Source organism: Bufo gargarizans, chromosome 3 (genome assembly GCF_014858855.1).
Source record: "Bufo gargarizans isolate SCDJY-AF-19 chromosome 3, ASM1485885v1, whole genome shotgun sequence".
Lineage (NCBI taxonomy): Eukaryota > Metazoa > Chordata > Amphibia > Anura > Bufonidae > Bufo > Bufo gargarizans.
In genome coordinates this window covers 18,714,431-18,741,529 of record NC_058082.1, presented here as the reverse complement: position 1 = coordinate 18,741,529, position 27,099 = coordinate 18,714,431, and the positions used below count along the sequence as shown (strand labels likewise).

Sequence of the window (27,099 nt, the reverse complement as noted above, 5' to 3'; positions counted from 1 at the left end):
AAAATACAACTTGCCTAATAATTCTGCACTCCCTGTATATAACCGCAGCTTGTCCTGTGTGTGGACGGTATGTGGTCAGGTATATGGCTGTATAGTTACAGTATATAACAGCAGCTTGTCTTCTGTGTGGACTGTATGTGGTTAGGTATATGGCTGTATAGTTACAGTATATTCCCGCAGCTTGTCCTGTGTGTGGACGGTATGTGGTCAGGTATATGGCTGTATAGTTACAGTATATAACAGCAGCTTGTCCTGTGTGCGGACGGTATGTGGTCAGGTATATGGCTGTATAGTTATAGTATATAACCGCAGCTTGTCCTGTGTGTGGACGGTATGTGGTCAGGTAGGTATATGGCTGTATAGTTACAGTATATAACCACATTTTGTTCTATGTGTGGACGGTATGTGGTCAGGTATATGACTGGCTGTATAGTTACAGTATATAACTGCAGCTTGTCCTGTGTGTGGACGGTATGTGGTCAGGTATATGGCTGTATAGTTACAGTATATAACCGCAGCTTGTCCTATGTGTGGACGGTATGTGGTCAGGTATATGACCGGCTGTATAGTTACAGTATATAACCGCAGCTTGTCCTGTGTGTGGACGGTATGTGGTCAGGTATATGGCTGTATAGTTACAGTATATAACAGCAGCTTGTCTTCTGTGTGGACTGTATGTGGTTAGGTATATGGCTGTATAGTTACAGTATATTCCCGCAGCTTGTCCTGTGTGTGGACGGTATGTGGTCAGGTATATGGCTGTATAGTTACAGTATATAACAGCAGCTTGTCCTGTGTGCGGACGGTATGTGGTCAGGTATATGGCTGTATAGTTATAGTATATAACCGCAGCTTGTCCTGTGTGTGGACGGTATGTGGTCAGGTAGGTATATGGCTGTATAGTTACAGTATATAACCACATTTTGTTCTATGTGTGGACGGTATGTGGTCAGGTATATGACTGGCTGTATAGTTACAGTATATAACTGCAGCTTGTCCTGTGTGTGGACGGTATGTGGTCAGGTATATGGCTGTATAGTTACAGTATATAACCGCAGCTTGTCCTATGTGTGGACGGTATGTGGTCAGGTATATGACCGGCTGTATAGTTACAGTATATAACCGCAGCTTGTCCTGTGTGTGGACGGTATGTGGTCAGGTATATGGCTGTATAGTTACAGTATATAACCGCAGCTTGTCCTGTGTGTGGACTGTATGTGGTCAGGTATATGACTGGCTGTATAGTTACAGTATATAACCGCAGCTTGTCCTGTGTGTAGGCGGTATGTGGTCAGGTATATGACCGGCTGTATAGTTACAGTATATAACCGCAGCTTGTCCTGTGTGTGGACGGTATGTGGTCAGGTATATGGCTGTATAGTTACAGTATATAACCGCAGCTTGTCCTGTGTGTGGACGGTATGTGGTCAGGTATATGACCGTCTGTATAGTTACAGTATATAACCGCAGCTTGTCCTGTGTGTGGACGGTATGTGGTCAGGTATATGGCTGTATAGTTACAGTATATAACCGCAGTTTGTCCTATGTGTGGACGGTATGTGGTCAGGTATATGACCGGCTGTATAGTTACAGTATATAACCGCAGCTTGTCCTGTGTGTGGACAGTATGTGGTCAGGTATATGGCTGTATAGTTACAGTATATAACCGCAGCTTGTCCTGTGTGTGGACGGTATGTGGTCAGGTATATGACCGGCTGTATAGTTACAGTATATGAACGCAGCTTGTCCTGTGTGTGGACGGTATGTGGTCAGGTATATGGCTGTATAGTTACAGTATATAACCGCAGCTTGTCCTGTGTGTGGACGGTATGTGGTCAGGTATATGACTGGCTGTATAGTTACAGTATATAACCGCAGCTTGTCCTGTGTGTGGACAGTATGTTGTCAGGTATATGGCTGTATAGTTGCAGTATATAACCGCAGCTTGTCCTCTGTGTGGACGGTATGTGGTCAGATATATGGCTGTATAGTTACAGTATATAACCGCAGCTTGTCCTGTGTGTGGACAGTATGTGGTCAGGTATATGACTGTATAGTTACAGTATATAACCGCAGCTTGTCCTGTGTGTGGACGGTATGTGGTCAGGTATATGACTGGCTGTATAGTTACAGTATATAACAGCAGGTTTGTCCTGTGTTTGGACTGTATGTGGTCAGGTATATGGCTGTATAGTTACAGTATATAACCGCAGCTTGTCCTCTGTGTGGACGGTATGTGGTCAGATATATGGCTGTATAGTTACAGTATATAACCGCAGCTTGTCCTGTGTGTGGACGGTATGTGGTCAGGTATATGGCTGTATAGTTACAGTATATAACCGCAGCTTATCCTGTGTGTGGACGGTATGTGGTCAGGTATATGACCGGCTGTATATTTACAGTATATAACCGCAGCTTGTCCTGTGTGTGGACGGTATGTGGTCAGGTATATGACCGGCTGTATAGTTACAGTATATAACCGCAGCTTGTCCTGTGTGTGGACGGTATGTGGTCAGGTATATGGCTGTATAGTTACAGTATATAACCGCAGCTTGTCCTGTGTGTGGACGGTATGTGGTCAGGTATATGACCGGCTGTATAGTTACAGTATATGACCGCAGCTTGTCCTGTGTGTGGACGGTATGTGGTCAGGTATATGACTGGCTGTATAGTTACAGTATACAACCACAGCTTGTCCTGTGTGTGGACGGTATGTGGTCAGGTATATGGCTGTATAGTTACAGTATATAACCGCAGCTTGTCCTGTGTGTGGACGGTATGTGGTCAGGTATATGACTGGCTGTATAGTTACAGTATATAACCGCAGCTTGTCCTCTGTGTGGACTGTATGTGGTCAGATATATGGCTGTATAGTTACAGTATATAACCGCAGCTTGTCCTGTGTGTGGACAGTATGTGGTCAGGTATATGGCTGTATAGTTACAGTATATAACAGCAGCTTGTCCTGTATGTGGACGGTATGTGGTCAGGTATATGACTGGCTGTATAGTTACAGTATATAACCGCAGGTTTGTCCTGTTTTTGGACTGTATGTGGTCAGGTATATGGCTGTATAGTTACAGTATATAACCGCAGCTTGTCCTGTGTGTGGACGGTATGCGGTCAGGTATATGACTGGCTGTATAGTTACAGTATATAACCGCAGCTTGTCCTGTGTGTGGACGGTATGTGGTCAGGTATATGGCTGGCTGTATAGTTACAGTATATAACCGCAGCTTGTCCTGTGTGTGGACGGTATGTGGTCAGGTATATGTGCAGTGTCCCAGGGGGTCAGTAGTGTATGCTGGGCTTTGTAGTGCAGATTGACCACTAACCTGGGATCCACTGTCGTCTTCAATTGGGGCAAATACTGGAACAGGCAGGTATTTAACAGTTCGTGACGCCAGTGTCAATGAAACGGTGACACGCCGTGTAAAGTATGGTGGAAGAATGAAGCAAGCACAGGATAGCCAACAAAAACTGGAACTTTTACTGAATATCAGTCAGGATAATACACGGACACTGGTAGTGCACAGTTCCATAAAAGACAGTTGGTTTTAGAAGAATACAGATGGTTCTTGAGAGTACAGAATGGCCGGTCTTAGCAAGGCATTATACAGAGTGTTGATTACAGGAGATGCAGTACAGGCGGTTTGCACACTATTCCTGACTGGTCCTGCTACATGTGACTTTCTCTCCAAGGTCTAATGCCCTATAGCTGGCGTACCCTTGAAGCTGTCTTTATATAGTACCTCCTCTGTTGTCTTGAGTACCTCTTGCTTTATCTGATCGGCCTCTGTGGTATTCTGTGTCTTCAGGCTGTTTAGCTATGCCCTTCTGACTTCTATGCATAAGGACTCAGGAGGGGAACCCTCTCTGTACTGAGTCTGGAAACTTCTACCCTTCTGAGCTAGGCCCTAGTCTATTTATACTGAACTGGGGGCTCCCTCTGCTGGCTGTTATAAGGATTGCCGGTAACCGGCCTGACTGGCTTAAAGGGAACTACACACTCAAATCTAGCAGTGTCGGGTAGCCTACCCGTATGCTGCATATGACCAGCTGTATAGTTACAGTATATAACCGCAGCTTGTCCTGTGTGTGGACGGTATGTAGTCAGGTATATGACCGGCTGTATAGTTACAGTATATAACCGCAGCTTGTCCTGTGTGTGGACGGTATGTGGTCAGGTATATGACCGGCTGTATAGTTACAGTATATAACCGCAGCTTGTCCTGTGTGTGGACGGTATGTGGTCAGGTATATGACTGGCTGTATAGTTACAGTATATAACCGCAGCTTGTCCTGTGTGTGGACGGTATGTGGTCAGGTATATGACCAGCTGTATAGTTACAGTATATAACCGCAGGTTTGTCCTGTGTTTGGACTGTATGTGGTCAGGTATATGGCTGTATAGTTACATATATACAGTGGATATAAAAAGTCTACACACCCCGGTTAAAATGTCAGGTTTCTGTGCTGTAAAAAAATGAGACAAAGATAATTTCAGAACTTTTTCCACCTTTAATGTGACCTATAAACTGTACAACTCAATTGAAAAACAAACTGAAATCTTTTAGGTGGAGGGAAAAAAAACAAAAAAAATAATAATGTGGTTGCATAAGTGTGCACACTGTCTTATAACTGAGGATTTAGCTGTGTTCAGAATTATGCAATCACATTCAAAATCATGTTAAATATGAGTCAGCATAGCCCGGCCATCATTTAAAGTGCCTCTGATTAACCCCGGTTAATCGGTTTTTATGCACAATAAAAGCACACAGAGCTATGGGTACTGGGTATTGCGGATGTGCTAGAGGCCATCTAGCAACCCATGTCCTCAGCTCGATACCCAAAATCCTGGTGACAGGTTCCCTTTAAGTGCCTTGCCTCTGATACAGAAGGTCGTGGGTTCGAGTCCCAGCAGAAACTTTTCTTAAATACACAAGCACTGACTCCATATATGGACATACAGGCCGGAAGAGGCCTGCATCGCATCGCTGACATGGAGGTAAGTATAAGTGTTTTGTTTTTTTAATACCCGATTGTTACTGCCACATGGGGGGAGCGGGAGGCACTTGATACTGGCACATGGGGGAGGGGGTTTGGCACCTGATACTGGCACATGGAGGGGGGTTGGCACTATGATACTGGCACATGGGGGGGTGGGAAGAAGAGAGGCACTTGATACTGGCACATTGGGAGGGGGGAGATGGCACTATGATACTGGCACATATGGGGGGAGGAGAGAGGCACTTAATACTGGCACATTGGGGGGGGTGGCACTATGATACTGGCAAATGGGGTGGTGGGAAGGAGAGAGGCACTTGATACTGGCATATTGGGGGGGATGGCACTATAATACTGGCACATGGGGGGAAGAGAGAGGCACTTGATACTGTCACTTTTGGGGGGATATGGCACTATGATACTGGGATGGGGGGGAGAAAGGCACTTGATACTGGCACATGGGGGGGGAGATGGCACTATGATACTGGCACATTGGGGGGGAGGAGAGAGGCACTTGATACTGGCACTTTTGGGGAGGGATGGCACTATGATACTGGGACATGGGGGGGAGAAAGGCACTTGATACTGGCACTTTTTTTGGGGGGTGATGGCACTATGATACTGGGACATGGGGGGGTTTGGCACTTGATACTGGCACATGGGGGGGGGGGGGGGTCGGCACTATGATACTGGCACATGGAGGGTGGGAAGGAGAGAGGCACTTGATACTAGCATATTGGGGGGGAGATGGCACTATGATACTGGCACATTGGGGGGAGAGATGGCACTATGATACTGGCACTTTGGGGGGGGCGAGATGACACTATGATACTGGGACATGTGAGGGGGAAGAAAGAAGCACTTGATACTGGCACATGATGGGGGGCATCTATGGGGACACTTACTGGCACATTATTGGGGGGCATTATGGGGGTCACTTTTTACTGGCGTATTATAAGGCCCTTAATCATACCCAGTGTCACCCATAGCCATGGGTAAAGGTGACAGGGTATGATTAAGGGGGGCAGGGGACTGGCTCTGGGTGACACTGAGTATGATTAAGGGAGCAGGAGACTGGCTATGGGTGACACTGGGTATGATTGTACTTGTTTGCACTTGCACTTAAATTATCTGTAATTAAAAAAAAATGTTTGTTACAAAGATTGTTTTCCTCTTTGTGTATGTTTAGGTGAATGAGGGGATGGGGGGGGGGGGGCACAAGATTAGCTCGCACAGGGCGCCTGAACACCTAAGGCCAGCCCTGACAGAACCGACTGGTCCTTGACAGCAGAAAAAGGAGGGGTCTACAAATTATTGGAAGTTCCTGCTGCATCTACATTCTGGACAACACTGTCCCTGATGGAAGGATCACCAAGGATCTGAAGAAACTGATGGATTTTTTCAAATGAACTGACGAGAAAAATTCTGAAATGAATCACATCATGGCCATAACAATGTTTTGGGAACTGGTTCAGCGACTACAATGTTTTTAGCATTTGGTTTTAACAGGCTGTTAAATAGTTCTCCGTTTTAGAAAAAAAATATTAAGAATGTTTAATACATCCATGCCCACACTATGTATATGCGCTGTGCCCCTGTCAAAGACAAAGATTATTCCATCCTGAAGTAAATCAAACTTTGTAGATGGTTGCGGGGTAAATAGGACAAGCTGAAGGCAAACCCGAAAGGGAGTTGAGGGGACCTGGTGAAGCAATAAGGAAAGTCCAGCTCTTCGCTGTTTAGGGCGTTAGGAGAGTACATCACTTTGCCTGTTCACCTTTGGTCTATTTCCCGCAAAAGGAGGGATTTGTGAGAGATAGGCTTTATATATACAGTGGCGGAAATAATTATTTGACCCCTCACTGATTTTGTAAGTTTGTCCAATGACAAAGAAATGAAAAGTCTCAGAACAGTATCATTTCAATGGTAGGTTTATTGTAACAGTGGCAGATAGCACATCAAAAGGAAAATCGAAAAAATAACTTTAAATAAAAGATAGCAACTGATTTGCATTTCATTGAGTGAAATAAGTATTTGAACCCCTACCAACCATTAAGAGTTCTGGCTCCCACAGAGTGGTTAGACACTTCTACTCAATTAGTCACCCTCATTAAGGACACCTGTCTTAACTAGTCACCTGTATAAAAGACACCTGTCCACAGAATCAATCAATCAAGCAGACTCCAAACTCTCCAACATGGGAAAGACCAAAGAGCTGTCCAAGGATGTCAGAGACAAAATTGTAGACCTGCACAAGGCTGGAATGGGCTACAAAACCATTAGCAAGAAGCTGGGAGAGAAGGTGACAACTGTTGGTGCGATTGTTCGAAAATGGAAGGAGCACAAAATGACCATCAATCGACCTCGCTCTGGGGCTCCACGCAAGATCTCACCTCGTGGGGTGTCAATGGTTCTGAGAAAGGTGAAAAAGCATCCTAGAACTACACGGGAGGAGTTAGTTAATGACCTCAAATTAGCAGGGACCACAGTCACCAAGAAAACCATTGGAAACACATTACACCGCAATGGATTAAAATCCTGCAGGGCTCGCAAGGTCCCCCTGCTCAGGAAGGCACATGTGCAGGCCCGTCTGAAGTTTGCCAATGAACACCTGAATGATTCAGAGAGTGACTGGGAGAAGGTGCTGTGGTCTGATGAGACCAAAATAGAGCTCTTTGGCATTAACTCAACTCGCTGTGTTTGGAGGAAGAAAAATGCTGCCTATGACCCCCAAAACACCGTCCCCACCGTCAAGCATGGGGGTGGAAACATTTTGCTTTGGGGGTGTTTTTCTGCTAAGGGCACAGGACAACTTATTCGCATAAACGGGAAAATGGACGGAGCCATGTATCGTGAAATCCTGAGCGACAACCTCCTTCCCTCTGCCAGGAAACTGAAAATGGGTCGTGGATGGGTGTTCCAGCACGACAATGACCCAAAACATACAGCAAAGGCAACAAAGGAGTGGCTCAAGAAGAAGCACATTAAGGTCATGGAGTGGCCTAGTCAGTCTCCGGACCTTAATCCAATCGAAAACCTATGGAGGGAGCTCAAGCTCAGAGTTGCACAGAGACAGCCTCGAAACCTTAGGGATTTAGAGATGATCTGCAAAGAGGAGTGGACCAACATTCCTCCTAAAATGTGCGCAAACTTGGTCATCAATTACAAGAAACGTTTGACCTCTGTGCTTGCAAACAAGGGTTTTTCCACCAAGTATTAAGTCTTTTTTTGTTAGAGGGTTCAAATACTTATTTCACTCAATGAAATGCAAATCAGTTGCTATCTTTTATTTAAAGTTATTTTTTCGATTTTCCTTTTGATGTGCTATCTGCCACTGTTACAATAAACCTACCATTGAAATGATACTGTTCTGAGACTTTTCATTTCTTTGTCATTGGACAAACTTACAAAATCAGTGAGGGGTCAAATAATTATTTCCTCCACTGTATATATAAATTGTAGGAAGGCGCAAGGGTCCATCGTTGTCAGGAAGGTATGTGTCACCGAGGTTCCTGGCCTCGGTGAAGTAAGAGCCGGTATTTTCAAGTATCAGCGGTAGCTAGTGCTGGTTGACACGTTCCTATTTTAGTATGGCTGTAAGCTGACCTGGGCTTGCTCTTACTGGAAGTAGCCAAAGTGCTGAGTTGGTGGCTGCTCCCCACGCTCCTGGCCTATATCAAACCCAGCCAGCAGTCGCAGCTGGGTGTGCATTACTCCTATCTGACAGTGGAGCGCTGTCTGTCCCTGTGTATTTTGGGATCTGAAAACTTGTGCCATGCAAAAGGGCTGGGAGACGCATGTTGAGAAACAGACCCCTAAAACCTGCTGTGGACCACAGGTGGAGAAACTACAAACCAGGTGAAGGTTTTTGTTCTTTGGACTTTTCAGAACAAACACCTAAACTGCAAAAAGTCACTTTTTGTTTTTCCTTATGTGTGAATAACACACTGAACTGTTTAAGTTAAAGACTTTGTGGTTGCCTCTATACTGCGTCCGCTAGCCTGTCTACCAGAGCAAATCCCCACAATTGGTGTCGGATGCGGGAAAAGGCAGTGAGGCAGGCCTGAAGGCCAAAAAGTTTTTGTTTTTCCCGGGCACGAGTGTATGTCCTATATAAAGACGGCAAGGTTACGACCCGTGTCCCCTGACAAAATGGAGGCGGTCGTGAAAGCCCTTGTGGAGGCTAACTTGCAGCAGCGGGAGGCTAACAAGCAGCAGAAGGAGACTAACCAGCTGCTATTACAACATGTGATAGCGTTTTAAGCAGCAGGTCCGTATCACAATGTCCACGATGCCCAGAAAGCTGTCCGTGTGGCGATCCTTACGATGACCCCCTCAGATGATGTCGAGACCTATCTGGCGGTGTTCGAAAAGGTGGCCGTGAGGGAGAGGTGACCCAGAGACCAGTGGGCTGAGGTTGTCGCTCCGTTCCTGGCGTCTCGACCCCAGCAAGTGTTTTTCGATCTATCCGATGATCAAGCGTCCGACTACCCGACCGTAAAAGGTGAGATCCTGGCGAGACTGGGGGTGAATCTATTGGTCCGGGCCCAGCGGGTGCATCAGAGGGAATTTAACCTGGCTGAACCCACCAGACCACAATATTATGACCTGCTACACCGGTTGGAAAAATGGCTGCAGCCTGACGTATTGGCTTCCACTGCTATGCTGGACCGTCTGTTGGCGGATGTGTTCTGGCTTTGCCGTACCCTCTCCAGTACTGGATCGGCCAGGTGTCTCCTGGTAATGCCTTAGAGATGGTCGACCTGGTGGAGCGCTATGAGGCCACCAGAAAACTACAGGGGGGCTCTTTTGGGAGTGGGCCCGTTAATTTCCTGGAAATCTCCACCCCAGACCCGGTGGCTGGTGCCAGCAAAACCCGCTCAGGATGTACCCCCTGCAGACCCAGCCCTGGTGGTCTGCTGGCGGTGTCAGGAGCCTGGACATATAAGGGCCGACTGTCCCCATCGGGGTGAACCAATGGATACCAACTATGGCTACCGCCACTTATTGTATGCCAGGAAGCTGTGTGCCACAGGTACCTCCGATACTATAGACAATAGCCACCTCTGCCAGGTGGAAGTGGGAGACCCTCTGGTGGTGGCACTGCTGGATTCAGGGAGCCTGGTGCCTGTATTGTGTGCATTCATGGAGACTTATAGGACTATCCCACCGCCCTGGTCTCTCTGTCAACGGTGGCCGACAGGTGGACTCATGAGGTGGCCGTCGCCACAAAATGACAGTATGAATTAATAATTGGAAGAGACTTCCCCGGCACTATGGCCGGATACGAAAGTTACCGATACCCGTGAGACAGATGTAACCCTATCAGAGTGGCCCCACTCAGCGGGGAGACTAGAACCCTGGGAACCTGAGTCTGAAGGGTCAGCGGTAGGGGTGACCGCCACTTCGGTGGAAGAGGGGGAGACAACCCCGCTAAGTGTGATGGTGGGAGACACGGAGGACTTGCTGCTGGGTCCTGAGCTGGAAGACCTCAATGTCTCTGGACAACACCAGGATCCAACCCTATCCCGAGCCTGGAAAAATGTATTAATAATAGATGGGAAACCAGAACAACTGGGAACAGAGTCGGTGTTTCCCCCGTTTTGTGGTTCATCAAGATATGTTGTATCGGGTAAACCAGCTGCGAAGTGAATCCATTGAACAGTTGGTGGTGCCCCAGGCTTATCGCAAACTCGTGTTAGAGTTAGCCACACCAGCATGTTCTTAGGGGTCATCTGGGAATGCAGAAAAATCAGGACCGGAAACTACTAAGGTTTTACTGGCCCAGTGTGTTCAGAGAGGTAGAAGAATATTGTAAGTCTTGCCCAACCTGCCGGATAACGAGCCCCCAGCCACATTTCCATAGTCCCCTGGTACCCCTCCCGATTATCGAGGTCCCGTTCGAGCAAATCGCTATGGATCTCGTAGGCCCGGTACCGAAGTCCGCTAGAGGGCACCAACACATCTTGGTCATCCTCGACTACGCCACTGCGTCATACATCAGCCAAACTCATAGCTAAGGAGTTAATGGAGATGTTTTCTCGAGTGGGTCTGCCTAAGGAGGTTCTGACTGACCAAGGGACCCCGTTTATGTTCAAGGTCATGAGGAAACTCTGTAAGTTGCTCTACATAAAACAGCTACGGACGTCCATGTATCATCCGCAAACGGATGGCCTGGTAGAGAGGTTTAATAAAACATAAAAAAATATTCTAAATAGAGTGGTGTCTAAGGATGGGAGGGACTGGGACCTTCTTCTGCCCTCTCTCATGTTCGGAGTGCGAGAGGTGCCACAGGCCTCTACTGGGTTCTCGCCCTTCGAACTGCTATACGGCAGACACCCTCGCGGTCTGTTGGACGTGGCCAAAGAGGCATGGGAACAACAACCCACACTGCACAAAAGTGTTGTTGAGTATGTCACCCAGATGCAATGATGAATGGAAACAGTGTTACCTCTGGTTAGGGAGCATATGGAGGCAGCGCAGAGAGCCCAGAGTAGAGTCTAAAATCGGCAGGCTCGGGTCCGGAACATTAACCCGGGTGATCGGGTATTGGTTCTGGTATCAACCGTAGACAGTACGTTCCTAGATAGGTGGCAGGGGCCCTACGAGGTACTTGAAAAAATTGGAGAGGTAGATTACAAGGTACATTAGTCAGGGAGGCGAAAGCCGGAGCAGGTGTACCTTGTGAATCTGCTCAAACCATGGAAAGATAGGGAAACCTGTAATAAAGACAGCCTGTGACTAGAGATGGCCTTGCAGTTCGCCCAGCAGTCGTTTGGCGGCGAAATTTGCGTATTTGCGATTCGCAGAACATGCAAAATTATGGCGATATTCGCACCTGCCATATTCTTTTACATTGCAAAGAACTTTGACCCATGACACATACATCAGGTGGTACAGGACAGCCAATTGAGACGTTTTAGCACATGGACATACCCCTTACCTTATAAATAAACCTGATCTGGCCGCCATTTTACATTCAGTCTTTTGCCAGTGTAGGGAGAGGTTGCTGTGTGGAGCAGGGACAGGCTGTTAGGGACACCAAACTAATAGGGCCACAAAAGTCCTTTTAAGGACTGGTATAGGTGTGCTATCGATAGGTGTGATACACAGAGGGGTGCGATATACTTATAATATACTTTTATAATGAGTCAAAAACACATAGATCTTTATAGTGATCACCTGGAAGTCAGGGGCGTAGGGGCTTACTAGGGCCATTTTTATATAGGGTAAGGTTCCGGACAGGGTCGATCTTATCAGGGCGGGTGCTCTGTGGTTAGAATAGCCCCCCCTGTAGGGCAATATCAGGGACAGGTCTTTGCCCACCCTGTCCTTCAATACCACATCATCATCTAACCCAGGGATGGATGGTTTTTGCTTTCCCTCCGGGATTCATCTATGTGCACTGGAACCCCCCGGATTGTGGTAGGACATATGGCTTCTGATTTGGTGCCGCCGAGCACTTGTTATTGCCTACTATGCTTTTTGCTTAACTTTATTAATTTAATTTATTTTCATTTTGAGGGATACCTTTTAAGGGTCCATTCACACATCCGCAAAATGGGTCCGCAATCCGTTCCGCAATTTTGCGGTACGGGTGCAAACCCATTCATTTCTAATGGGGCCGGAATGTGCTGTCTGCATGCGCATTTGCGGATCCACACTTCCGCATTCGTGCTTCCGTTTCCGCAATTGCGGACAAGATTAGGCATTTTCTATTATAGTGAAAAATAAATAAAATAAAGTCTCTGTTAGATATACTTGTCTTCTCTAGCGCTGCAAATCCGGAGACAATGTGGGAAAAGTCAGATAAGTAAAGTTATAAAGAAGGATTGCGCTGCAGGAGAAAATTCTTTTATATAAAAACAAAAATCAAATAAAAAGTTCCTTTAGTAGATCTTCAATCAACGTGGTCACAAGCCAACCTCACAAAATAACACTGGTATGGAAATCTGTTCTGAAATGAAAAAGCGCACTATGGTGTAGCAAATTCCAAAAACTTAGCACACCTGCGATTAGATTATACTCACAGGGTATCTTGCGAGTAAATGCGTATATGAATGGATGGTGTCTTCAGTAGAACTCTGTTAAAAAAGAGGACTATAGTGTAGCATGTAATTACACTTAAAACGCTTGCTGTAAAGTTGTACTCACAGGATATCCCTTATGAGATGCATGGAAGGGATCTGTGCAATCTTCACAGGCAGCTGGGCGGGTGGAGCAGGCAAGGATCAAGACACTCGAACAGGAAAATCCCAAATATCGATCCGACGGATGAAATACTTCTGCACCAAGATGGTAGTAGACCTCAGCTTCTCAGAAGGACTAGCAAGTGGAATGGATGCGCACCAAAGAGTCGGATAGAAATTATTTAATAAGAAATAAAATTACAGCTAAAACCACAAGACTAAAGTCTCTGAATTGCCCGATCCGGGTTTCGCCGTGATTCTTCGCCCCAGACGAAGCATCACGGCGAAACCCGGGTCGGGCAATTCAGAGACTTTAGTCTTGTGGTTTTAGCTGTAATTTTATTTCTTATTAAATAATTTCTATCCGAAATTGTGACCACGTTGATTGAAGATCTACTAAAGGAACTTTTTATTTGATTTTTGTTTTTATATAAAAGAATTTTCTCCTGCAGCGCAATCCTTCTTTACCATTTTCTATTATAGTGCCGGCGATGTGTGGTCCGCAAATTGCGGAATGCACATTGTCCGTGTTTTGTGGATCCGCAATTTTCGGATCCGCAAAACACTTACGGACGTGTGAATGGACCCTGATAGTAACGTTATTAAAGGTTACGTTTTATCTTTATGTATATTCTAATGGATCGCCTTATTTGTAGAGTTGAGTGGACACCTGGATGTTTGGGACCCGAACTTGACCCCGAACCCGAACCCTATTGAAGTCAACGGGGACCCGAAACTTTTGAGCACTAAAATGGCTGTAAAAATGTCATGGAAAGGGCTAGAGGGCTGCAAATGTCGTCAAAATGTGGTTAAGAGCATGGCAAGTGCTCTGCAAACAAATGTGGGTAGGGAAATGACTTAAAATAACATAAAATGCGTAAAAATAAAAAATTATCATCTTGATCTAGGAGGACCAGATCCATATGGAGTAGGAGGTTGAGGAGGCGGTGGATGTGGCGGTGTAGGTGAAAGTGGCGGTGGAGGAGGAGGAGGTAGACTACACTGCTTTTTGGTTTAAAATTTTTATTTTTTTAAATTAGGGTACACCCCAAAACATTGGGAAATATAACCCTCCAGTCGTACTAAACACGCGTTCAGACAATACACCGGCTGCAGGGCAGGCCAGCACCTCCAAGGCGTAAAGGGCAAGCTCAGGCCATGTGCCCAATTTGGAGACCCAGAAGTTGAAGGGGGCAGACCCATCATTCAGTATGTGTAGGCGTGTGCACACTTACTGCCCCACCATGTTGGTGAAATGCTGCCTCCTGCTAAGACGTTCCATATCAGCTGGAAGTTCTGGTTGTGGCGTGCTGACAAAGCTTTTCCATATTTTGGCCATGCCAACCCTGCCTTCTGAGGAGCTGGTCGGGCATCTTTTCCACTTCTGGGGCAGGGCTAGGTGGATGGCCCTGGGAAACCCTGCTTGCAGAGTCATCAAAAAGCAGAGGAGACTGCTGCATGACTTGGGGCTCAGACTGCTTGGCTGATTTGCAAGGGGGTGAGGTGAAAGACTGATGGACATCGGCTGCAGGTGCCAACTCTGATCTTTCAGCAGGAGACTGGGTGGGAGACAATGTGAAGGAACTGGATCCACTGTCAGCAACCCAATCTACTATCACCTGTACTTGTTCTGGCCTCACTATTCGTAGAGCCGCATTAGGCCCGACCAAATACCGCTGCAGGTTCTGTTGCCTACTCGCACCTGAGGAAGGGGTTTCACTTGTGCGTGTAGCTGGTACAGATCGACCACGTCCTCTGCCTGCAACAGGAGCTCCACCAGCAGCACCACGACCTGGGCCACATCCCTTATTTGACGCTCTCCTCATATTTCTCTAATTTAGGATCTTGCCCTAAATGGATGTTTAATTAATAGTAGAATAGAACGACAGTATGTACAGGGTGTATCTCACACGGCCTGAACCAGACTAGGCCTCAATTAAATTTGTTTGCCAAAAATGGCTGTATTTCAAATAGCTGCATAAAACCCCTGTATTTAAAGGGTGTATCTCACAATGACATCTGCAGCAAAGGCTGCAAAATAAACTTTTTTTTTCCCCAAACGGGTGTTAGTTTAATAACTGAATATGACAGCAGTATATAACCCTGGAATTTCAAATGTGCTGATGCTGCAAGGCCTGAAAAATTGTGTATTTTGCACAAAAAAATGTGTTATATTAATAAAAGAATCAAACCCCTGTATTTAAAGGGTGTATCTCGCATGCCCTGAACTAGACTAGGCCTTCTTTTAATTTTGTTTACCCAAAATGGCTGTATTTCAAATACCTGAATAGAACCCCTGAATTTAAAGGGTGTATCTCACACGCCCTGATCCACACTAGGACGCTATCAAAGAATTGTGCCCAAAATGGCTTTATTACAAATAACTGAATAGAAAGACAGTATGTAAAGGTGGTATCTCACAATGATGGAAGAAAAGGGTATAGGACGCTCTATCTCTGATTTGGGATAGCAAGGTGCACCAATCTGATGTCGCACTCAGATCATTAAAATTTTATATCAAAGGAATAAATGGGCACTCTAATATCCGGAACACAAATTTGGTATATTCACACTATTAATGTTTATTGATACATATGATAATAATTCCAAGTACGGAAAATTACTCCAGATCAGGAATATATATGGACAATCTAATTAATATATCCGATATCTATAAACCCAAAATCATAAATAAAATGCAGGCCTGTAAATACACAATAAAATGCAATAAAATACTAATAGTATCAATTTGCTGAGATAGCTACTGAGAGTACACAATAAGTTATTGCAGGTTGAATGGAATGGCTGCTCAGATTAGTTTAGCCAAGTCCATCCAGTCCGCAAACAGATAAAGGCTCCTGCTGCAATATCCTGGTAAGGTGGTGACTGAATATGTGAAGTCAATATAAACCTCCTCCCTGTGAAATAAAATGGGGAAAAAAGTCCAAAAGTGCTAGTAGTAAAAAGTTCTGATAATACCAAGGTGCCGAAAATAGAAAAAAAGACTATTAACCAATCCAAGTCCATCTGTGTTAAAGTAATTTTTCAAACGTGCACAGGAATCCGCTAGGGTAAATTATATTGTGTTGCTGTGCTCAAAACAATATGTTATTCAGTCACTATAATAGTTCTTGTATTGCCCACAGTCTGCAGGGGCTCAATATTGGTAGCAAGATAATATTACACTCGTAGCCGCTTGCCTGGAAATGTAACTTTTTACTCCAGTGTTGCGATCCAAGTGATTTGAGTTCAACACTATAGGCTGACCGCAATTATCTAGCAGGAGACTTCCATGCCGAATGTTATCTCATGAGACTTCCATGCCGAGGTATCTCACAATGACATCTGCAGCAAAGGCTGCCAACTAATTTTTTGTTTGCCCAAACAGCGTTTGTTTAATAACTGAATTTGACAGCAGTATATAACCCTGGACGCTGCAAGGCCTGAAAATAGTGGAATCTGGCAAAAAAAAGTGTGTTTTTAAAAATCCAGAAAATGATGGCTGTATTTCTAGCTTAAATTGCACACTGACTAATCCAGATGTTGTATATTGCCAAAAAAGTGTTTTTTTGGTAACAGAATATGAAAGCTGTATATATTAAACTTGAATTTAATACTTGCAGATCAGGAAAATAGTGTTTTTTGGCAAAAAAAGTGTGTTTTTAAAAACCCAGAAAATTATGGCTGTATTTCTATATTAAATTGCACACTGACTAAGCCTGCAAATGCACCAGATGTTGTAAATTGCCAAAAGAATGGTATTTTTTTTTTTTTACAAACAAATTATTTGTGCTGTTTTTAAAGCTTGGATTTCAATGTCCCAAAAGCTCAGATGCAGTGCTGGTGCACGGAGCTTGCATAAAATGGCCGCCGCCGCCGCCACCCACCTAACTGACTTAAAAAAGTTATTTTTTTTCGGTCACAGGGCTCAGGGCAGGATAAAAAAAATTGTGCCCTGCACCCACAAAACACGATGTATGTAGATCGCTGAGTTAGATTCTCTCCTATTCTCTCCCTCACACCAGCAGCAGCATCCTCTCCCTACACTAGTAAGAGCAGAGTGACGTGCAGCGCTACGTGACTCCAGCTTATATAGAGCCCGGGTCACATGCTGCACTGGCCAATCACAGCCATGCCATTAGTAGGCCTGGCTGTGATGGCTTCTAAGGTCAGACAGTTAACCGCTTGTTGATTGGCTGCTGTGTAGCCTTTCAAAAAGCGCCAAGAAAGCACTGAACACCGAACCTGAACTTTTACTGAAATGTTCAGCTGCTTTACAGTTCGGGTTCGCTCAACCCTAGACATGATCTGTGGCCTTGCCGCCTTTTGTAGAAACTTACTGGCATGTTTGAGCTCTGCTGCCCTCTTGTAGCTGTTTTGAAGAATGCAAGTTTTCTGAAAACAATGGGAGAATTGTTGTAGTCAGTTAAAGAGGACCTTTCATGGGTCCGGACTTTGTTAACCATTTAGCAGGATATGTAGAGCGGCACCCAGTGATGTCTCTGCACTTACTATTATATCTGGGTGCCGGTCCGTTCCCACTACTATCTTCGCACAAGGGAGGAGACATCAGTTTCTGTCCCTGGGCGTTCCTTCTCCCGTTCTGCACTGCGATTGGACAGCGCTACAGGCAGGGAGAAGGAACGGCCAGGGACAGAAGCTGATGTCTCCTCCCTTGTGCGAAGATAGTAGTGATTAGCATACAGCGTGGCAGATGGTAACGGGGGCCACAGCGGGCGAACGGAGCGGCACCCAGATATAATAGTAAGTGCAGGGACATCCCTGGGCGCCGCTCTACATGTCCTGCTAAATAGTTAACAAAGTAACTGGGGATGTAGCTGTGTTCAGTATTAACCAATCACATTCACAATCCTGTTAAATAGGAGTCAGCATACACCGGCCACAGGGCCGGATTAACGTAGGGGCGGATGGAGCTGCAGCTCCAGGCCCCTGCATGAAAATAGGCCCAGCAGCCCGCATAGGCCGCCTCGCTGAGGTTGCCTGGCGGCCGCCCCGCAACCCTTTAGTAGGACCGAACCGTGCCGACTATCAGATGATTACAGGGCCGGCGCGCAAGGAGAAATCTCCCAGGCCGGCCCTTTACAGAACTCACCAGGACAGTGACAGCTGACAGATCAGGTCAGGTGACAGGTCAGCTGTGCACGCCGCGCTGCGTCGTCACGTCAGACTCCTCCCCTGGGGCCTAGGCCATGCCGTAAAGTGAAAGACCGTGACGGCTGCTGCGCGCGGGAAGTTCAAAATTCTTCCTGCGTGGAGTCAGGGGTGCTGCCAGCGGTGAGTCGCGTTCAGCAGCCTTCAGTGTACTGCCCAGAAAACAACTCATAGGCGGTAAGTAAATCAGCATTGGCTCACCTCACCTATTATACTGTATAATTTATACATGTCATTCAGGAGCATGGAAAAGCTGGGTGAGGATTTTTTTCACCTAGCTTTTCCATGCTCCTGAATTGCATATCTGCTTATAGGCATATATATCTTTATAATAGCTGAGCCTCATCTATTATAAACAGATATGCCATTCAGGAGCATGGAAAAGCTAAGTGAGAAATAGTCACCTAGCTCTTCAATGCTCCTGAGTGGTATATCTGCTTATAATAGATCAGCTATTATAAACAGATATGCCTAAAGGCAGATTTGCCATTCAGGAGCATAGCATGGAAAAATTAGGTGAGAAATTGTCACCTAGCTTTTCCATGCTCCTGAATGGCATATCTGCTTATAATAGTTCAGCTATTACAGATCTGCCATTCAGGAGCATGGAAAAGCTAGGTGACTGTTTCTCACCTAGCTTTTCCATGCTCCTGAATGGCAGATCTGCATATAATAGCTTGGCTATTATAAACATGTACGCAATTAAGCAGATATGCCATTCAGGAGCATGGAAAAGCTAGGTGACTATTTCTTGCCTACCTATCTTTTCCAAGCTCCTCAATGGCATATCTGCTTATAATAGATTAGCTTTTATAAACACATACGCCATTCAGGAGCATGGAAAAGCTAGACGTGAATAGCTTTTTCATGCTCCTGAATGACATATCCAGCAGCACTAGTCAACTCCTTGGGGGTGGCTATACATAATACAGCCATCTATATAGATGGCTGTATATTTAAACTGTGGCCAGAGATGTACGCTTAGGCTAAGTTCACACAGCAGATTTTTCACACGCAAACCTGTGCGTAAATCTGCTTCAAAATTACGCATGAACTTTAGTCAAATAGACTTGAATGGGATTACGCAGACCCGTTCACACTTCAAACTTTATGCATGCGTATTTTCACATGTGTAATTTTGCGTAAATTCACACTTTATTTGTGCTATAAAAAGTTGTTCTGCGTTGCGTTTTCATTTTCTATAAAAAGGCCCATTAAAATCTTCTGCACCAGGCCCATGATGCTCTTAATCCGGCCCTGACCGGCCATCATGTAAAGTGCCTCTGATTAACCCCAAATAAAGTTCAGCTGCTCTAGTTGGTCTTTCCTGACATTTTCTTAGTCGCATCCCACAGCAGAAGCCACGGTCCACAGAGAGCTTCCAAGGCATCAGAGGGATCTGATTGTTAGAAGGTATCAGTCAGGAGAAGGGGACAAAAGAATTTCCAAGGCATTAGATATACCATGGAACACAGTGGAGACCGTCATCATCAAGTGGAGAAAATATGGGACAACAGTGACATCACCAAGAACTGGACGTCCCTCCAAAATTGATGAAAAGACGAGAAGAAAACTGGTCTGGGAGGCGACCAAGAAGCCTACAGCAACATTAAAGGAGCTGCAGGAATATCTGGCAAGTACCGGCCGTGTGGTACATGTGACAACAATCTCCCGTATTCTTTATATGTCTGGGCTATGGGGTAGAGGGGCAAGACGAAAGCCTTTTCATACGAAGAAAAACATCCAAACCAGGCTACATTTTGCAAAAACACATCTGAAGTCTCCTAAAAGCATCTGGAAAAAGGTGTTATGGTCTGATGAAACCAAGGTTGAACTTTTTGGCCATAATTCCAAAAGATATGTTTGGCGCAAAAACAACACTGCACATCACCAAAAGAACCCCATCCCCACAGTGAAGCATGGTGGGGGCAGCATCATGCCAAGGGGCTGTTTTTCTTCAGCTGGAACTGGGGCCTTAGTTAAGCTAGAGGGAATTATGAACAGTTCCAAATACCAGTCAATATTGGCCCAAAACCTTCAGGCTTCTGCTAGAAAGCTGAACATGAAGAGGAACTTCATCTTTCAGCATGACAACGACCCAAAGCATCCATCCAAATCAACCAAGGAATGGCTTCACCAGAAAAAGATGAAAGTTTTGGAATGGCCCAGCCAGAGCCCAGACCTGAATCCGATTGAAAATCTGTGGGGTGATCTGAAGAGGGCTGTGCCCAGGAGATGCCCTCGCAATCTGACAGATTTGGAGTGTTTTTGCAAAGAAGAGTGGGCAAATCTTGCCAAGTCAAAATGTGCCATGCTGATAGACTCATACCCAAAAAGACTGAGTGCTGGAATAAAATCAAAAGGTGCTTCAACAAAGTAGTAGTTTAAGGGTGTGCTGTAATGACCGGCGTCACGCAGAGGGAGGGAAATGGGAAGGCCCTGTCCAAGGGAGAGGGAAAGGTAGTGACCCCTAACTCACTTTGCGGCTGGCACCTGACTGCCCTGACGTCCCTAGATGGGTTCCTCACCCGTTCGCCGATCACGTGCCTAAACCCTGGCTTTCCCTAAGATGAGCCCTATGTAGTGAACGGGGCTGTGGGATCACTAGTCCGCACCACTGACACTAAGAGGAAAACACCAAGGAGAGGACAGACAATACAGACAAACATATAATCCCAGGTAGGCGACAACAGCAGACCACCAAGGCCCAACAGGGATCCGGAGGGTAACGTTCTGGAACAACAACCAGGGAACACAGCTACACAGCTCCAGTGGGTCAGTATAGAAGTCCAGGCAGGAAGCTCTATATCTGGCAACCAGAGAAGTGAGAGATGGGAATATAAGGAGGTTGGGAGTGCTGGACAAGAAACAGCTGAGGAGAAGGAGCTACGGATCCCTGAGTAGCCAAAAAGGGTTGCAAGGCAAACCCAGAAAGCTACCATAAAGAAAACACTATCTTTCTACATAGAGCGCGCAGCCACCCGCTGCGACTTCCTGACCCCGGGTATAACGGAGTCAGGCGTGGCTCTTGACACCCTCGTGACAGTACCCCCCTCTCTACGAGGGGCCTCCGGACACTCAGGACTAGGTCTCTCAGGATGAGAGTCATGAAAAGCCCGAACTAACCTGTCAGCGTTTACCTCAGACGCTGGGACCCACATTCTTTCCTCGGGACCGTAACCCCTCCAATGCACCAGATATTGAAGAGAGCGGGAAGGGTAAGACCGGAATACCACAAGCTGCGAGAGACTGTAAGTAACCAGAGTTCAGTCTCTGAGTTAATAACTCTGTACATACCCCTGTACGTCCAAAATATCGGACAATGGTACATTAGTATCAGTATTGTTCCATCAGGATTTGGCCATAGTGCCGTCACCATCATATTACCATCACTGCTTCAACAACTGGCCACAGTGCCACTTCTATACCATTACCTCATAAGAACAGGACTCTAATTGGGACATTTGGCTATAGTGCCATTATTATTACAGCTCAATTGGGACATTGCTTTACACCATACCAATGATATCGCTGTTATACCAACCCACAACTGGAGACTGATGTATAGGATTATTACAAATATATGTGTGATGTATGCTTTTTATGTATGTTTTATATACATTTTAAGGGTATGTTTTTAAAGTATTAAAATACTATCTTATCATCCATCTAGTGGTTCCCTTTTCAGTGTGCCCCCTCATTCTTGTATACACTCCATTTACCTTTTACAGGTCCTGAGGGTAGGACCAGAGGGTGAGCACCTATCCATACGGAATAGGGGCGAGCCGCTGTACCTTGCATAAAATCCAATACATCCTGACGCAACCTTGGCTACCAAAAACGACGAGACAATAGCTCCAAGGTTGCTTTACTACCCGGGTGCCCAGCAAGTGCCGAATTATGATGTTCCTTTAATAATTCGAGATGCAGGTTCAACGGTACAAACAATTTCTCTGAGGGGCAAGAGACCGGGGCGTCCCCCTGGGCCTCTAACACCTTCCCCTCCAGAGCAGAGTGTACCGCAGAGACAACCACTCCTCTTCGTAGAATGGGTACCGGATCACTAACATTACCCCCTCCAGGGAAACTACGAGATAATGCATCAGCCTTGGTGTTCTTTGCCCCAGGACGATAGGTAATAGCAAAGTTAAACCTGGTAAAAAAAATAGCGACCACCTAGCTTGTCTAGGGGTGAGACGCTTAGCTGATTCGAGGTACAGAAGGTTTTTGTGATCCGTAATCACAGTGACGGGGTGGACTGCCCCCTCTAAAAAGTGACGCCATTCTTCAAACGCTAGTTTAATAGCTAATAGTTCCCTATTGCCAATATCGTAGTTCTGTTCTGCTGCAGATAGTTTTTTAGAAAAAAAAGCACAAGGACGCCATTTGCCAGGAGACGGACCCTGAGACAGTACCGCCCCCACTCCCACCTCTGACGCATCGACTTCAACAATAAAAGGCTGGGAGACATCGGGTTAGACTAGTACAGGTGCCGAGGTAAACCTCTCTTTTAGAGAGGAAAAAGCAATTTTAGTGGCGTCAGACCATTTAGAAAAATCAGTCCCCTTCCTAGTCATGTCAGTAAGGGGTTTTACTATCACCGAATAATTTTTAATGAATTTTCTATAGAAATTTGTGAAGCCCAAGAACCGTTGCAGAGCTTTGAGGTTCTCAGGAAGATCCCAATCTAAAATTGTCTGGACCTTCCTAGGATCCATACGGAAACCTGAAGCAGATAATAAATAACCTAGGAACTGTATTTTCTGAACGGCAAAGACACATTTTTCAATTTTAGCATATAATTTATTCGTCCGTAGGACCTGCAGTACCTGTCTGACATGCTCCTCATGTGTTCTCAGATCAGACGAATAAATTAAGATATCATCTAGGTATATTACCACAAACCTGCCGATTAGATGACTAAAAATGTCATTAACGAAATGTTGGAAGACAGCAGGAGCATTGGTCAGACCGAAAGGCATGACTAGATTTTCATAATGCCCCTCAGGGGTGTTAAACGCTGTCTTCCACTCATCCCCCTCCTTAATACGAATCAGATTGTAGGCCCCCCCAAGATCAAGTTTGCACCCGCAATCTGATTAAACAGGTCAGGAATGAGAGGAAGAGGGTATGGGTCTCGGATGGTTATCCGGTTTAATTCGCGAAAATCTAGGCAAGGACGCAGGCCCCCATCTTTCTTTTTAACGAAGAAAAACCCTGCAGCCACGGGTGAAGAAGAGGGTCTGATGTGTCCCTTAGCCAAGCTCTGAGATATAATCTTTCATGGCTTGTCTCTCCGGACCCGAAAGATTATATAACCTGGTCTTGGGTAATTTTGCACCGGGAATCAGGTTAACCGGGCAATCATAAGGACGATGAGGTGGTAACTTCTGACAACCCTTTTCAGAAAAAACGTCCTCAAAGTCCGAAACAAATGTAGGTAGGGTAGCTATGGAGGCGACTAAGCAATTGCTATTTAAGCAATTTTCTCTGCAATGCTCACTCCACTCCAATATCTCCCTGGCCTGCCAATCCACCACTGGATTGTGCGCTACCAACCAGGGAAGACCCAACACCACCGGAGTGGGAAGCCCCTCCAGAACATAACATGAAAGCATCTCGTTATGGTGGTCCCCTACCCGAAGGTGTAAGTTATGGACAATGTGAGTGAGGTTTCTCTGAGACAGAGGAGCAGAATCAATAGCGAATATGGGAATAGGTCTCTGCAGCGTACAGAGAGACAAACCCATAGTGTGGGCAAAATGGGCATCTATCAAATTTACCCCTGCTCCACTGTCTAGAAAAAAAGAAATAGTCTCTGTCTTATCACCAAAAACAATAACCGCTGGCAACACAAATTGCGATGTACGTATGGAGCAAACGTATACCCCCCGGCTGACATCCTCCGCACAGCCTGGGGTTAGTAGTTTTCCGACGGTCTTTTGTTTTTGAGGAAGGAAGGACAGACATTAATAAAATGACCCCTCTCCCCACAGAAAAAACAAACCCCACGCCTACGGCGAGCCTCAGGGGGATGGACCTGACGAGTAGTTCCTCCTAGCTGCATAGGCTCGTCTAAGTCCGTACAGACTAACTGCTGCTTGGGAGGGGTTACCAATTGCTCCGGATTTTTCAATCTGTCCCTAAGACGTCTATCTATTTGGATAGAAAGGGACATGACCGCATCAAGGGAAAAGGGAGTCTCATACAGCGCAAGCGCATCCTTAATCCTTTCGGATAACCCAGGGCAGAACTGACTCCTGAGAGCCGGGTCGTTCCACTGGATATCCGTAGCCCACCTACGGAACTCTGCGCAATACTCCTCTACCGGCCGCTCTCCCTGTAGGAGTCTCCGTAATTTTGATTCAGCCACTGCGACTCGGTCAGGGTCGTCATATATGAGACCCAAGGCCCCAAAAAATTCATCCACTGACTAAAGAGCCTGGGAATCAGTGGGTAAAGAGAACGCCCAGGATTGCGGGTCCCCCTGCAGCAGGGAAATAACAACCCCCACCCGCTGTTCTTCATTACCAGAGGAGTAAGGGCGCAGCTTAAAATATAATTTACAGGCCTCACGGAACGTCAAAAACTTGTCCCTTCCCCCAGGAAATCTGTCAGGGAGAGGGACCTTGGGTTCCGCAACAACCTGGTTACCAGTAGCAACCGCTGGGCTTGCGGTCTGTTGTAATTGCTGCTGTTGCTGGAGGACCGACGCCTTCAATCCTGCCACCTCCAAAGACAGGCCTTGAAGTTGCTTTGACAAAGCAGCAATTGGATCCATACTGGATTCTAAGTAGGTAGAAAGAAAAAGTTTTTTTTTGTTTTTTTTTTACCTACACAAAATAATGGCCAGATATAATGTAATGACCGGCGTCACGCAGAGGGAGGGAAATGGGAAGGCCCTGTCCAAGGGAGAGGGAAAGGTGGTGACCCCTGACTCACCTTGCGGCTGGCACCTGACTGCCCTGGCGTCCCTAGACGGGTTCCTCACCCGTTCGCCGATCACATGCCTAAAACCCTGGCTTTCCCTAAGATGAGCCCTATGTAGTGGGATCACTAGTCCGCACCACTGACACTAAGAGGAAAACACCAAGGAGAGGACAGACAATACAGACAAACATATAATCCCAGGTGGGCGACAACAGCAGACCACCAAGGCCCAACAGGGATCCGGAGGAAACCACTCGGGAACAACAACTAGGGAACACAGCTACACAGCTCCAGTGGGTCAGTATAGAAGTCCAGGCAGGAAGCTCTATATCTGGCAACCAGAGAAGTGTGAGAGGAGAATATAAGGAGGTTGCGAGTGCTGGACAAGAAACAGCTGAGGAGAAGGAGCTACGGATCCCTGAGTGAGACAAAAAGGGTTGCAAGGCAAACCCAGAAAGCTACCATAAAGAAAACACTATCTTTCTACATAGAGCGCACAGCCACCCGCTGCGACTTCCTGACCCCGGGTATAACGGAGTCAGGCGTGGCTCTTGACACTCTCGTGACATGTGCACACTTATGCAACCACATTATTTTATTTTTATATTATTTCTTCCCTCTACCTAAAAGATTTCAGTTTGTTTTTCAATTGAGTTGTACAGTTTATAGGTCACATTAAAGGTAGAAAAAGTTCTGAAATGATTTATCTTTGTCTAATTTTTTTTACAGCACAGAAACCTGACATTTTAACAGGGGTGTGTAGACTTTTTATATCCACTGTATATGACCGGCTGTATAGTTACAATATATAACCGCAGCTTGTCCTATGTGTGGACTGTATGTGGTCAGGTATATGACTGGCTGTATAGTTACAGTATATAACCGCAGCTTGTCCTGTGTGTGGACGGTATGTGGTCAGGTATATGGCTGTATAGTTACAGTATATAACCGCAGCTTGTCCTGTGTGTGGACGGTATGTGGTCAGGTATATGACAGTCTGTATAGTTACAGTATATAACCGCAGCTTGTCCTGTGTGTGGACTGTATGTGGTCAGGTATATGACCTGTATAGTTACAGTATATAACCGCAGCTTGTCCTATATGTGGACAGTATGTGGTCAGGTATATAACCGGCTGTACAGTTACAGTATATAACCGCAGCTTGTCCTGTGTGTGGACGGTATGTGGTCAGGTATATGGCTGTATAGTTACAGTATATAACCGCAGCTTGACCTGTATGTGGACGGTATGTGGTCAGGTATATGGCTGTATAGTTACAGTATATAACCGCAGCTTGTCCTGTGTGTGGACGGTATGTGGTCAGGTATATGACCGGCTGTATAGTTACAGTATATACCGCACCTTGTTCTCTGTGTCACACCCCGGATTTTCTTCAGTCAGTATTAACTCCCTGAACCTGACCAAGAAGTGGATCTTCCTGGAAGTCTGTGACCCCCTCATATCAGGGAGCAGTGTGAGACCCCCACCATAACACAAGAGACCCTGAATATAAGAGATGAATGTCTTACCTGAAAGCCGTACACAGTCTGTAGAAATACAAGATCTCCAGAGAAGAGTAAAGTCCAGTGCAGAGAGAGGAAGACTGCCGAGAATTATAACCCTTGCCCCCACCTTTAAACGCTCGCAGCTAATGATTAAACCACACCAAGACACCTTCTTTGTTGATTTACCGCCAACTTTGCAATATCAAAACATGGAAAAACTCGGAGTATCAAGAAGCAGTATTCTCCATCTTTATTTTACTCACACCGACCTCCACTGAGGAGCCCGTGTACCCCTA

General features: G+C 45.9%; 1 protein-coding gene across 2 annotated transcripts in view; it reads right to left on the bottom strand.

The window, feature by feature from the left end:
• Positions 1-26,890, bottom strand: part of LOC122932022 (NACHT, LRR and PYD domains-containing protein 12-like) — a 279,421-nt gene extending 252,531 nt beyond the window's left edge. The window contains exon 1 of one of the 2 annotated variants that reach the window (XM_044286171.1): positions 26,828-26,890. The gene's annotated coding sequence lies outside the window, so the exon portion shown is untranslated. Of the gene's footprint in view, positions 1-26,660; positions 26,735-26,827 lie in introns of those variants that run through there. The other variant, XM_044286172.1, reaches the window with a different exon arrangement.
• Positions 26,891-27,099: the final 209 nt, after the last annotated feature.